Source organism: Hypomesus nipponensis, chromosome 6 (assembly GCF_054491055.1).
Source record: "Hypomesus nipponensis isolate SF chromosome 6, ASM5449105v1, whole genome shotgun sequence".
NCBI lineage: Eukaryota > Metazoa > Chordata > Actinopteri > Osmeriformes > Osmeridae > Hypomesus > Hypomesus nipponensis.
Window position 1 is genome coordinate 1,282,501 of NC_140366.1, and position 7,500 is coordinate 1,290,000.

Consider the following 7,500-nt stretch of genomic DNA (forward strand, 5'->3'; position numbering starts at 1 on the left):
GGGAGACCGCCTGGGAATGCCAGGTGCTGTATGCTCTTTTGCTCATTCACTTAGAAACTGAAATCTTGCAATATGCACAAGTAGTCCTTCATGAAAGGGGCTGGAAGCTGTTTTCATTTTGACACGAGAGAGAGAGAGAGAGACCACCTTGCATTGTCAATTGCTAAATCTGTATATGGATAAGTAGCCTATGGTTGTCAACTTATTTCGTACGGCCATACCAGCCTGGCAACGCCCGATCTCGTCTGATCTCGGAAGCTAAGCAGGGTCGGGCCTGGTTAGTACTTGGATGGGAGACCGCCTGGGAATACCAGGTGCTGTATGCTCTTTTGCTCATTCACTTAGAAACTGAAATCTTGCAATATGCACAAGTAGTCCTTCATGAAAGGGGCTGGAAGCTGTTTTCATTTTGACACGAAAGAGAGAGAGAGAGAGAGACCACCTTGCATTGTCAATTGCCAAATCTGTATATGGATAAGTAGCCTATGGTTGTCAACTTATTTTGTACGGCCATACCAGCCTGGCAACGCCCGATCTCGTCTGATCTCGGAAGCTAAGCAGGGTCGGGCCTGGTTAGTACTTGGATGGGAGACCGCCTGGGAATACCAGGTGCTGTATGCTCTTTTGCTCATTCACTTAGAAACTGAAATCTTGCAATATGCACAAGTAGTCCTTCATGAAAGGGGCTGGAAGCTGTTTTCATTTTGACACGAGGGAGAGAGAGAGAGAGAGAGAGAGAGAGAGAGAGAGAGAGAGAGAGAGAGAGAGAGAGAGAGAGAGAGAGAGAGAGAGAGAGAGAGAGAGAGAGAGAGAGAGAGACCACCTTGCATTGTCAATTGCTAAATCTGTATATGGATAAGTAGCCTATGGTTGTCAACTTATTTCGTACGGCCATACCAGCCTGGCAACGCCCGATCTCGTCTGATCTCGGAAGCTAAGCAGGGTCGGGCCTGGTTAGTACTTGGATGGGAGACCGCCTGGGAATACCAGGTGCTGTATGCTCTTTTGCTCATTCACTTAGAAACTGAAATCTTGCAATATGCACAAGTAGTCCTTCATGAAAGGGGCTGGAAGCTGTTTTCATTTTGACACGAGAGAGAGAGAGAGAGAGAGAGAGAGAGAGAGAGAGAGACCACCTTGCATTGTCAATTGCTAAATCTGTATATGGATAAGTAGCCTATGGTTGTCAACTTATTTCGTACGGCCATACCAGCCTGGCAACGCCCGATCTCGTCTGATCTCGGAAGCTAAGCAGGGTCGGGCCTGGTTAGTACTTGGATGGGAGACCGCCTGGGAATACCAGGTGCTGTATGCTCTTTTGCTCATTCACTTAGAAACTGAAATCTTGCAATATGCACAAGTAGTCCTTCATGAAAGGGGCTGGAAGCAGTTTTCATTTTGACACGAGAGAGAGAGAAAGAGAGAGAGACCACCTTGCATTGTCAATTGCCAAATCTGTATATGGATAAGTAGCCTATGGTTGTCAACTTATTTCGTACGGCCATACCAGCCTGGCAACGCCCGATCTCGTCTGATCTCGGAAGCTAAGCAGGGTCGGGCCTGGTTAGTACTTGGATGGGAGACCGCCTGGGAATACCAGGTGCTGTATGCTCTTTTGCTCATTCACTTAGAAACTGAAATCTTGCAATATGCACAAGTAGTCCTTCATGAAAGGGGCTGGAAGCTGTTTTCATTTTGACACGAGAGAGAGAGAGAGAGAGAGAGAGAGAGACCACCTTGCATTGTCAATTGGCAAATCTGTATATGGATAAGTAGCCTATGGTTGTCAACTTATTTCGTACGGCCATACCAGCCTGGCAACGCCTGATCTCGGAAGCTAAGCAGGGTCGGGCCTGGTTAGTACTTGGATGGGAGACCGCCTGGGAATGCCAGGTGCTGTATGCTCTTTTGCTCATTCACTTAGAAACTGAAATCTTGCAATATGCACAAGTAGTCCTTCATGAAAGGGGCTGGAAGCTGTTTTCATTTTGACACGAGAGAGAGAGAGAGAGACCACCTTGCATTGTCAATTGCTAAATCTGTATATGGATAAGTAGCCTATGGTTGTCAACTTATTTCGTACGGCCATACCAGCCTGGCAACGCCCGATCTCGTCTGATCTCGGAAGCTAAGCAGGGTCGGGCCTGGTTAGTACTTGGATGGGAGACCGCCTGGGAATACCAGGTGCTGTATGCTCTTTTGCTCATTCACTTAGAAACTGAAATCTTGCAATATGCAAAAGTAGTCCTTCATGAAAGGGGCTGGAAGCTGTTTTCATTTTGACACGAGAGAGAGAGAGAGAGAGAGAGAGACCACCTTGCATTGTCAATTGCCAAATCTGTATATGGATAAGTAGCCTATGGTTGTCAACTTATTTCGTACGGCCATACCAACCTGGCAACGCCCGATCTCGTCTGATCTCGGAAGCTAAGCAGGGTCGGGCCTGGTTAGTACTTGGATGGGAGACCGCCTGGGAATACCAGGTGCTGTATGCTCTTTTGCTCATTCACTTAGAAACTGAAATGTTGCAATATGCACAAGTAGTCCTTCATGAAAGGGGCTGGAAGCAGTTTTCATTTTGACACGAGAGAGAGAGAGAGAGAGAGACCACCTTGCATTGTCAATTGCCAAATCTGTATATGGATAAGTAGCCTATGGTTGTCAACTTATTTCGTACGGCCATACCAGCCTGGCAACGCCCGATCTCGTCTGATCTTGGAAGCTAAGCAGGGTCGGGCCTGGTTAGTACTTGGATGGGAGACCGCCTGGGAATACCAGGTGCTGTATGCTCTTTTGCTCATTCACTTAGAAACTGAAATGTTGCAATATGCACAAGTAATCCTTCATGAAAGGGGCTGGAAGCAGTTTTCATTTTGACACGAGAGAGAGAGAGAGAGAGACCACCTTGCATTGTCAATTGCCAAATCTGTATATGGATAAGTAGCCTATGGTTGTCAACTTATTTCGTACGGCCATACCAGCCTGGCAACGCCCGATCTCGTCTGATCTCGGAAGCTAAGCAGGGTCGGGCCTGGTTAGTACTTGGATGGGAGACCGCCTGGGAATACCAGGTGCTGTATGCTCTTTTGCTCATTCACTTAGAAACTGAAATGTTGCAATATGCACAAGTAGTCCTTCATGAAAGGGGCTGGAAGCAGTTTTCATTTTGACACGAGAGAGAGAGAGAGAGAGAGACCACCTTGCATTGTCAATTGCCAAATCTGTATATGGATAAGTAGCCTATGGTTGTCAACTTATTTCGTACGGCCATACCAGCCTGGCAACGCCCGATCTCGTCTGATCTTGGAAGCTAAGCAGGGTCGGGCCTGGTTAGTACTTGGATGGGAGACCGCCTGGGAATACCAGGTGCTGTATGCTCTTTTGCTCATTCACTTAGAAACTGAAATGTTGCAATATGCACAAGTAGTCCTTCATGAAAGGGGCTGGAAGCAGTTTTCATTTTGACACGAGAGAGAGAGAAAGAGAGAGAGACCACCTTGCATTGTCAATTGCCAAATCTGTATATGGATAAATAGCCTATGGTTGTCAACTTATTTCGTACGGCCATACCAGCCTGGCAACGCCCGATCTCGTCTGATCTCGGAAGCTAAGCAGGGTCGGGCCTGGTTAGTACTTGGATGGGAGACCGCCTGGGAATACCAGGTGCTGTATGCTCTTTTGCTCATTCACTTAGAAACTGAAATCTTGCAATATGCACAAGTAGTCCTTCATGAAAGGGGCTGGAAGCTGTTTTCATTTTGACACGAGAGAGAGAGAGAGAGAGAGAGAGAGAGACCACCTTGCATTGTCAATTGGCAAATCTGTATATGGATAAGTAGCCTATGGTTGTCAACTTATTTCGTACGGCCATACCAGCCTGGCAACGCCTGATCTCGGAAGCTAAGCAGGGTCGGGCCTGGTTAGTACTTGGATGGGAGACCGCCTGGGAATGCCAGGTGCTGTATGCTCTTTTGCTCATTCACTTAGAAACTGAAATCTTGCAATATGCACAAGTAGTCCTTCATGAAAGGGGCTGGAAGCTGTTTTCATTTTGACACGAGAGAGAGAGAGAGAGACCACCTTGCATTGTCAATTGCTAAATCTGTATATGGATAAGTAGCCTATGGTTGTCAACTTATTTCGTACGGCCATACCAGCCTGGCAACGCCCGATCTCGTCTGATCTCGGAAGCTAAGCAGGGTCGGGCCTGGTTAGTACTTGGATGGGAGACCGCCTGGGAATACCAGGTGCTGTATGCTCTTTTGCTCATTCACTTAGAAACTGAAATCTTGCAATATGCACAAGTAGTCCTTCATGAAAGGGGCTGGAAGCTGTTTTCATTTTGACACGAGAGAGAGAGAGAGACCACCTTGCATTGTCAATTGCCAAATCTGTATATGGATAAGTAGCCTATGGTTGTCAACTTATTTCGTACGGCCATACCAGCCTGGCAACGCCCGATCTCGTCTGATCTCGGAAGCTAAGCAGGGTCGGGCCTGGTTAGTACTTGGATGGGAGACCGCCTGGGAATACCAGGTGCTGTATGCTCTTTTGCTCATTCACTTAGAAACTGAAATCTTGCAATATGCAAAAGTAGTCCTTCATGAAAGGGGCTGGAAGCTGTTTTCATTTTGACACGAGAGAGAGAGAGAGAGAGAGAGAGACCACCTTGCATTGTCAATTGCCAAATCTGTATATGGATAAGTAGCCTATGGTTGTCAACTTATTTCGTACGGCCATACCAGCCTGGCAACGCCCGATCTCGTCTGATCTCGGAAGCTAAGCAGGGTCGGGCCTGGTTAGTACTTGGATGGGAGACCGCCTGGGAATACCAGGTGCTGTATGCTCTTTTGCTCATTCACTTAGAAACTGAAATGTTGCAATATGCACAAGTAGTCCTTCATGAAAGGGGCTGGAAGCAGTTTTCATTTTGACACGAGAGAGAGAGAGAGAGAGAGACCACCTTGCATTGTCAATTGCCAAATCTGTATATGGATAAGTAGCCTATGGTTGTCAACTTATTTCGTACGGCCATACCAGCCTGGCAACGCCCGATCTCGTCTGATCTTGGAAGCTAAGCAGGGTCGGGCCTGGTTAGTACTTGGATGGGAGACCGCCTGGGAATACCAGGTGCTGTATGCTCTTTTGCTCATTCACTTAGAAACTGAAATGTTGCAATATGCACAAGTAATCCTTCATGAAAGGGGCTGGAAGCAGTTTTCATTTTGACACGAGAGAGAGAGAGAGAGAGACCACCTTGCATTGTCAATTGCCAAATCTGTATATGGATAAGTAGCCTATGGTTGTCAACTTATTTCGTACGGCCATACCAGCCTGGCAACGCCCGATCTCGTCTGATCTCGGAAGCTAAGCAGGGTCGGGCCTGGTTAGTACTTGGATGGGAGACCGCCTGGGAATACCAGGTGCTGTATGCTCTTTTGCTCATTCACTTAGAAACTGAAATGTTGCAATATGCACAAGTAGTCCTTCATGAAAGGGGCTGGAAGCAGTTTTCATTTTGACACGAGAGAGAGAGAGAGAGAGAGACCACCTTGCATTGTCAATTGCCAAATCTGTATATGGATAAGTAGCCTATGGTTGTCAACTTATTTCGTACGGCCATACCAGCCTGGCAACGCCCGATCTCGTCTGATCTTGGAAGCTAAGCAGGGTCGGGCCTGGTTAGTACTTGGATGGGAGACCGCCTGGGAATACCAGGTGCTGTATGCTCTTTTGCTCATTCACTTAGAAACTGAAATGTTGCAATATGCACAAGTAATCCTTCATGAAAGGGGCTGGAAGCAGTTTTCATTTTGACACGAGAGAGAGAGAAAGAGAGAGAGACCACCTTGCATTGTCAATTGCCAAATCTGTATATGGATAAATAGCCTATGGTTGTCAACTTATTTCGTACGGCCATACCAGCCTGGCAACGCCCGATCTCGTCTGATCTCGGAAGCTAAGCAGGGTCGGGCCTGGTTAGTACTTGGATGGGAGACCGCCTGGGAATACCAGGTACTGTATGCTCTTTTGCTCATTCACTTAGAAACTGAAATCTTGCAATATGCACAAGTAGTCCTTCATGAAAGGGGCTGGAAGCTGTTTTCATTTTGACACGAGAGAGAGAGAGAGAGAGAGAGAGAGAGACCACCTTGCATTGTCAATTGGCAAATCTGTATATGGATAAGTAGCCTATGGTTGTCAACTTATTTCGTACGGCCATACCAGCCTGGCAACGCCTGATCTCGGAAGCTAAGCAGGGTCGGGCCTGGTTAGTACTTGGATGGGAGACCGCCTGGGAATGCCAGGTGCTGTATGCTCTTTTGCTCATTCACTTAGAAACTGAAATCTTGCAATATGCACAAGTAGTCCTTCATGAAAGGGGCTGGAAGCTGTTTTCATTTTGACACGAGAGAGAGAGAGAGAGACCACCTTGCATTGTCAATTGCTAAATCTGTATATGGATAAGTAGCCTATGGTTGTCAACTTATTTCGTACGGCCATACCAGCCTGGCAACGCCCGATCTCGTCTGATCTCGGAAGCTAAGCAGGGTCGGGCCTGGTTAGTACTTGGATGGGAGACCGCCTGGGAATACCAGGTGCTGTATGCTCTTTTGCTCATTCACTTAGAAACTGAAATCTTGCAATATGCACAAGTAGTCCTTCATGAAAGGGGCTGGAAGCTGTTTTCATTTTGACACGAGAGAGAGAGAGAGACCACCTTGCATTGTCAATTGCCAAATCTGTATATGGATAAGTAGCCTATGGTTGTCAACTTATTTCGTACGGCCATACCAGCCTGGCAACGCCCGATCTCGTCTGATCTCGGAAGCTAAGCAGGGTCGGGCCTGGTTAGTACTTGGATGGGAGACCGCCTGGGAATACCAGGTGCTGTATGCTCTTTTGCTCATTCACTTAGAAACTGAAATCTTGCAATATGCACAAGTAGTCCTTCATGAAAGGGGCTGGAAGCTGTTTTCATTTTGACACGAGGGAGAGAGAGAGAGAGAGAGAGAGAGAGAGAGAGAGAGAGAGAGAGAGAGAGAGAGAGAGAGAGAGAGAGAGAGAGAGAGAGAGAGAGAGAGAGAGAGAGAGAGAGAGAGAGAGAGAGAGAGAGAGAGAGACCACCTTGCATTGTCAATTGCCAAATCTGTATATGGATAAGTAGCCTATGGTTGTCAACTTATTTCGTACGGCCATACCAGCCTGGCAACGCCCGATCTCGTCTGATCTCGGAAGCTAAGCAGGGTCGGGCCTGGTTAGTACTTGGATGGGAGACCGCCTGGGAATACCAGGTGCTGTATGCTCTTTTGCTCATTCACTTAGAAACTGAAATGTTGCAATATGCACAAGTAGTCCTTCATGAAAGGGGCTGGAAGCAGTTTTCATTTTGACACGAGAGAGAGAGAGAGAGAGAGACCACCTTGCATTGTCAATTGCCAAATCTGTATATGGATAAGTAGCCTATGGTTGTCAACTTATTTCGTACGGCCATACCAG

General features: G+C 47.1%; 22 non-coding genes and 4 pseudogenes across 22 annotated transcripts in view; all 26 read left to right on the forward strand.

Annotated features, from left to right (window-relative positions):
• Positions 1 to 35, forward strand: part of LOC146285944 (5S ribosomal RNA) — a 109-nt pseudogene extending 74 nt beyond the window's left edge.
• Positions 36 to 207: 172 nt separating this feature from the next.
• LOC146285945 (5S ribosomal RNA) lies at positions 208 to 326 on the forward strand. Its single transcript, XR_014760337.1, has one exon. It is a non-coding gene; the product is annotated as a 5S ribosomal RNA (ribosomal RNA).
• A 176-nt stretch (positions 327 to 502) lies between these two features.
• LOC146285946 (5S ribosomal RNA) lies at positions 503 to 621 on the forward strand. The gene has a single exon (XR_014760993.1). It is a non-coding gene; the product is annotated as a 5S ribosomal RNA (ribosomal RNA).
• A 262-nt stretch (positions 622 to 883) lies between these two features.
• LOC146285947 (5S ribosomal RNA) lies at positions 884 to 1,002 on the forward strand. The gene has a single exon (XR_014760338.1). It is a non-coding gene; the product is annotated as a 5S ribosomal RNA (ribosomal RNA).
• A 194-nt stretch (positions 1,003 to 1,196) lies between these two features.
• Positions 1,197 to 1,315, forward strand: LOC146285948 (5S ribosomal RNA). The gene has a single exon (XR_014760339.1). It is a non-coding gene; the product is annotated as a 5S ribosomal RNA (ribosomal RNA).
• A 178-nt stretch (positions 1,316 to 1,493) lies between these two features.
• On the forward strand, positions 1,494 to 1,612 carry LOC146285949 (5S ribosomal RNA). Its single transcript, XR_014760340.1, has one exon. It is a non-coding gene; the product is annotated as a 5S ribosomal RNA (ribosomal RNA).
• Positions 1,613 to 1,796: 184 nt separating this feature from the next.
• On the forward strand, positions 1,797 to 1,905 carry LOC146285950 (5S ribosomal RNA; annotated as a pseudogene).
• A 172-nt stretch (positions 1,906 to 2,077) lies between these two features.
• Positions 2,078 to 2,196, forward strand: LOC146285951 (5S ribosomal RNA). The gene has a single exon (XR_014760341.1). It is a non-coding gene; the product is annotated as a 5S ribosomal RNA (ribosomal RNA).
• Positions 2,197 to 2,376: 180 nt separating this feature from the next.
• LOC146285952 (5S ribosomal RNA) lies at positions 2,377 to 2,495 on the forward strand. The gene has a single exon (XR_014760544.1). It is a non-coding gene; the product is annotated as a 5S ribosomal RNA (ribosomal RNA).
• Positions 2,496 to 2,671: 176 nt separating this feature from the next.
• On the forward strand, positions 2,672 to 2,790 carry LOC146285953 (5S ribosomal RNA). Its single transcript, XR_014761535.1, has one exon. It is a non-coding gene; the product is annotated as a 5S ribosomal RNA (ribosomal RNA).
• Positions 2,791 to 2,964: 174 nt separating this feature from the next.
• Positions 2,965 to 3,083, forward strand: LOC146285954 (5S ribosomal RNA). The gene has a single exon (XR_014760342.1). It is a non-coding gene; the product is annotated as a 5S ribosomal RNA (ribosomal RNA).
• A 176-nt stretch (positions 3,084 to 3,259) lies between these two features.
• Positions 3,260 to 3,378, forward strand: LOC146285955 (5S ribosomal RNA). Its single transcript, XR_014761536.1, has one exon. It is a non-coding gene; the product is annotated as a 5S ribosomal RNA (ribosomal RNA).
• Positions 3,379 to 3,556: 178 nt separating this feature from the next.
• On the forward strand, positions 3,557 to 3,675 carry LOC146285956 (5S ribosomal RNA). The gene has a single exon (XR_014760343.1). It is a non-coding gene; the product is annotated as a 5S ribosomal RNA (ribosomal RNA).
• A 184-nt stretch (positions 3,676 to 3,859) lies between these two features.
• Positions 3,860 to 3,968, forward strand: LOC146285957 (5S ribosomal RNA; annotated as a pseudogene).
• Positions 3,969 to 4,140: 172 nt separating this feature from the next.
• On the forward strand, positions 4,141 to 4,259 carry LOC146285958 (5S ribosomal RNA). Its single transcript, XR_014760345.1, has one exon. It is a non-coding gene; the product is annotated as a 5S ribosomal RNA (ribosomal RNA).
• Positions 4,260 to 4,429: 170 nt separating this feature from the next.
• LOC146285959 (5S ribosomal RNA) lies at positions 4,430 to 4,548 on the forward strand. The gene has a single exon (XR_014760346.1). It is a non-coding gene; the product is annotated as a 5S ribosomal RNA (ribosomal RNA).
• A 180-nt stretch (positions 4,549 to 4,728) lies between these two features.
• On the forward strand, positions 4,729 to 4,847 carry LOC146285960 (5S ribosomal RNA). The gene has a single exon (XR_014760347.1). It is a non-coding gene; the product is annotated as a 5S ribosomal RNA (ribosomal RNA).
• Positions 4,848 to 5,023: 176 nt separating this feature from the next.
• On the forward strand, positions 5,024 to 5,142 carry LOC146285961 (5S ribosomal RNA). The gene has a single exon (XR_014761537.1). It is a non-coding gene; the product is annotated as a 5S ribosomal RNA (ribosomal RNA).
• A 174-nt stretch (positions 5,143 to 5,316) lies between these two features.
• LOC146285962 (5S ribosomal RNA) lies at positions 5,317 to 5,435 on the forward strand. Its single transcript, XR_014760348.1, has one exon. It is a non-coding gene; the product is annotated as a 5S ribosomal RNA (ribosomal RNA).
• Positions 5,436 to 5,611: 176 nt separating this feature from the next.
• On the forward strand, positions 5,612 to 5,730 carry LOC146285963 (5S ribosomal RNA). The gene has a single exon (XR_014761538.1). It is a non-coding gene; the product is annotated as a 5S ribosomal RNA (ribosomal RNA).
• A 178-nt stretch (positions 5,731 to 5,908) lies between these two features.
• Positions 5,909 to 6,027, forward strand: LOC146285964 (5S ribosomal RNA). Its single transcript, XR_014761112.1, has one exon. It is a non-coding gene; the product is annotated as a 5S ribosomal RNA (ribosomal RNA).
• Positions 6,028 to 6,211: 184 nt separating this feature from the next.
• LOC146285965 (5S ribosomal RNA) lies at positions 6,212 to 6,320 on the forward strand (annotated as a pseudogene).
• A 172-nt stretch (positions 6,321 to 6,492) lies between these two features.
• Positions 6,493 to 6,611, forward strand: LOC146285966 (5S ribosomal RNA). The gene has a single exon (XR_014760349.1). It is a non-coding gene; the product is annotated as a 5S ribosomal RNA (ribosomal RNA).
• A 170-nt stretch (positions 6,612 to 6,781) lies between these two features.
• LOC146285967 (5S ribosomal RNA) lies at positions 6,782 to 6,900 on the forward strand. The gene has a single exon (XR_014760350.1). It is a non-coding gene; the product is annotated as a 5S ribosomal RNA (ribosomal RNA).
• Positions 6,901 to 7,188: 288 nt separating this feature from the next.
• Positions 7,189 to 7,307, forward strand: LOC146285968 (5S ribosomal RNA). The gene has a single exon (XR_014760351.1). It is a non-coding gene; the product is annotated as a 5S ribosomal RNA (ribosomal RNA).
• Positions 7,308 to 7,483: 176 nt separating this feature from the next.
• The window catches only part of LOC146285969 (5S ribosomal RNA), a 119-nt gene continuing 102 nt past the window's right edge, over positions 7,484 to 7,500 (forward strand). Inside the window, exon 1 of the ribosomal RNA XR_014761539.1 lies at positions 7,484 to 7,500. This exon is cut by the window's right edge and continues 102 nt beyond it. This is a non-coding gene — a ribosomal RNA (5S ribosomal RNA).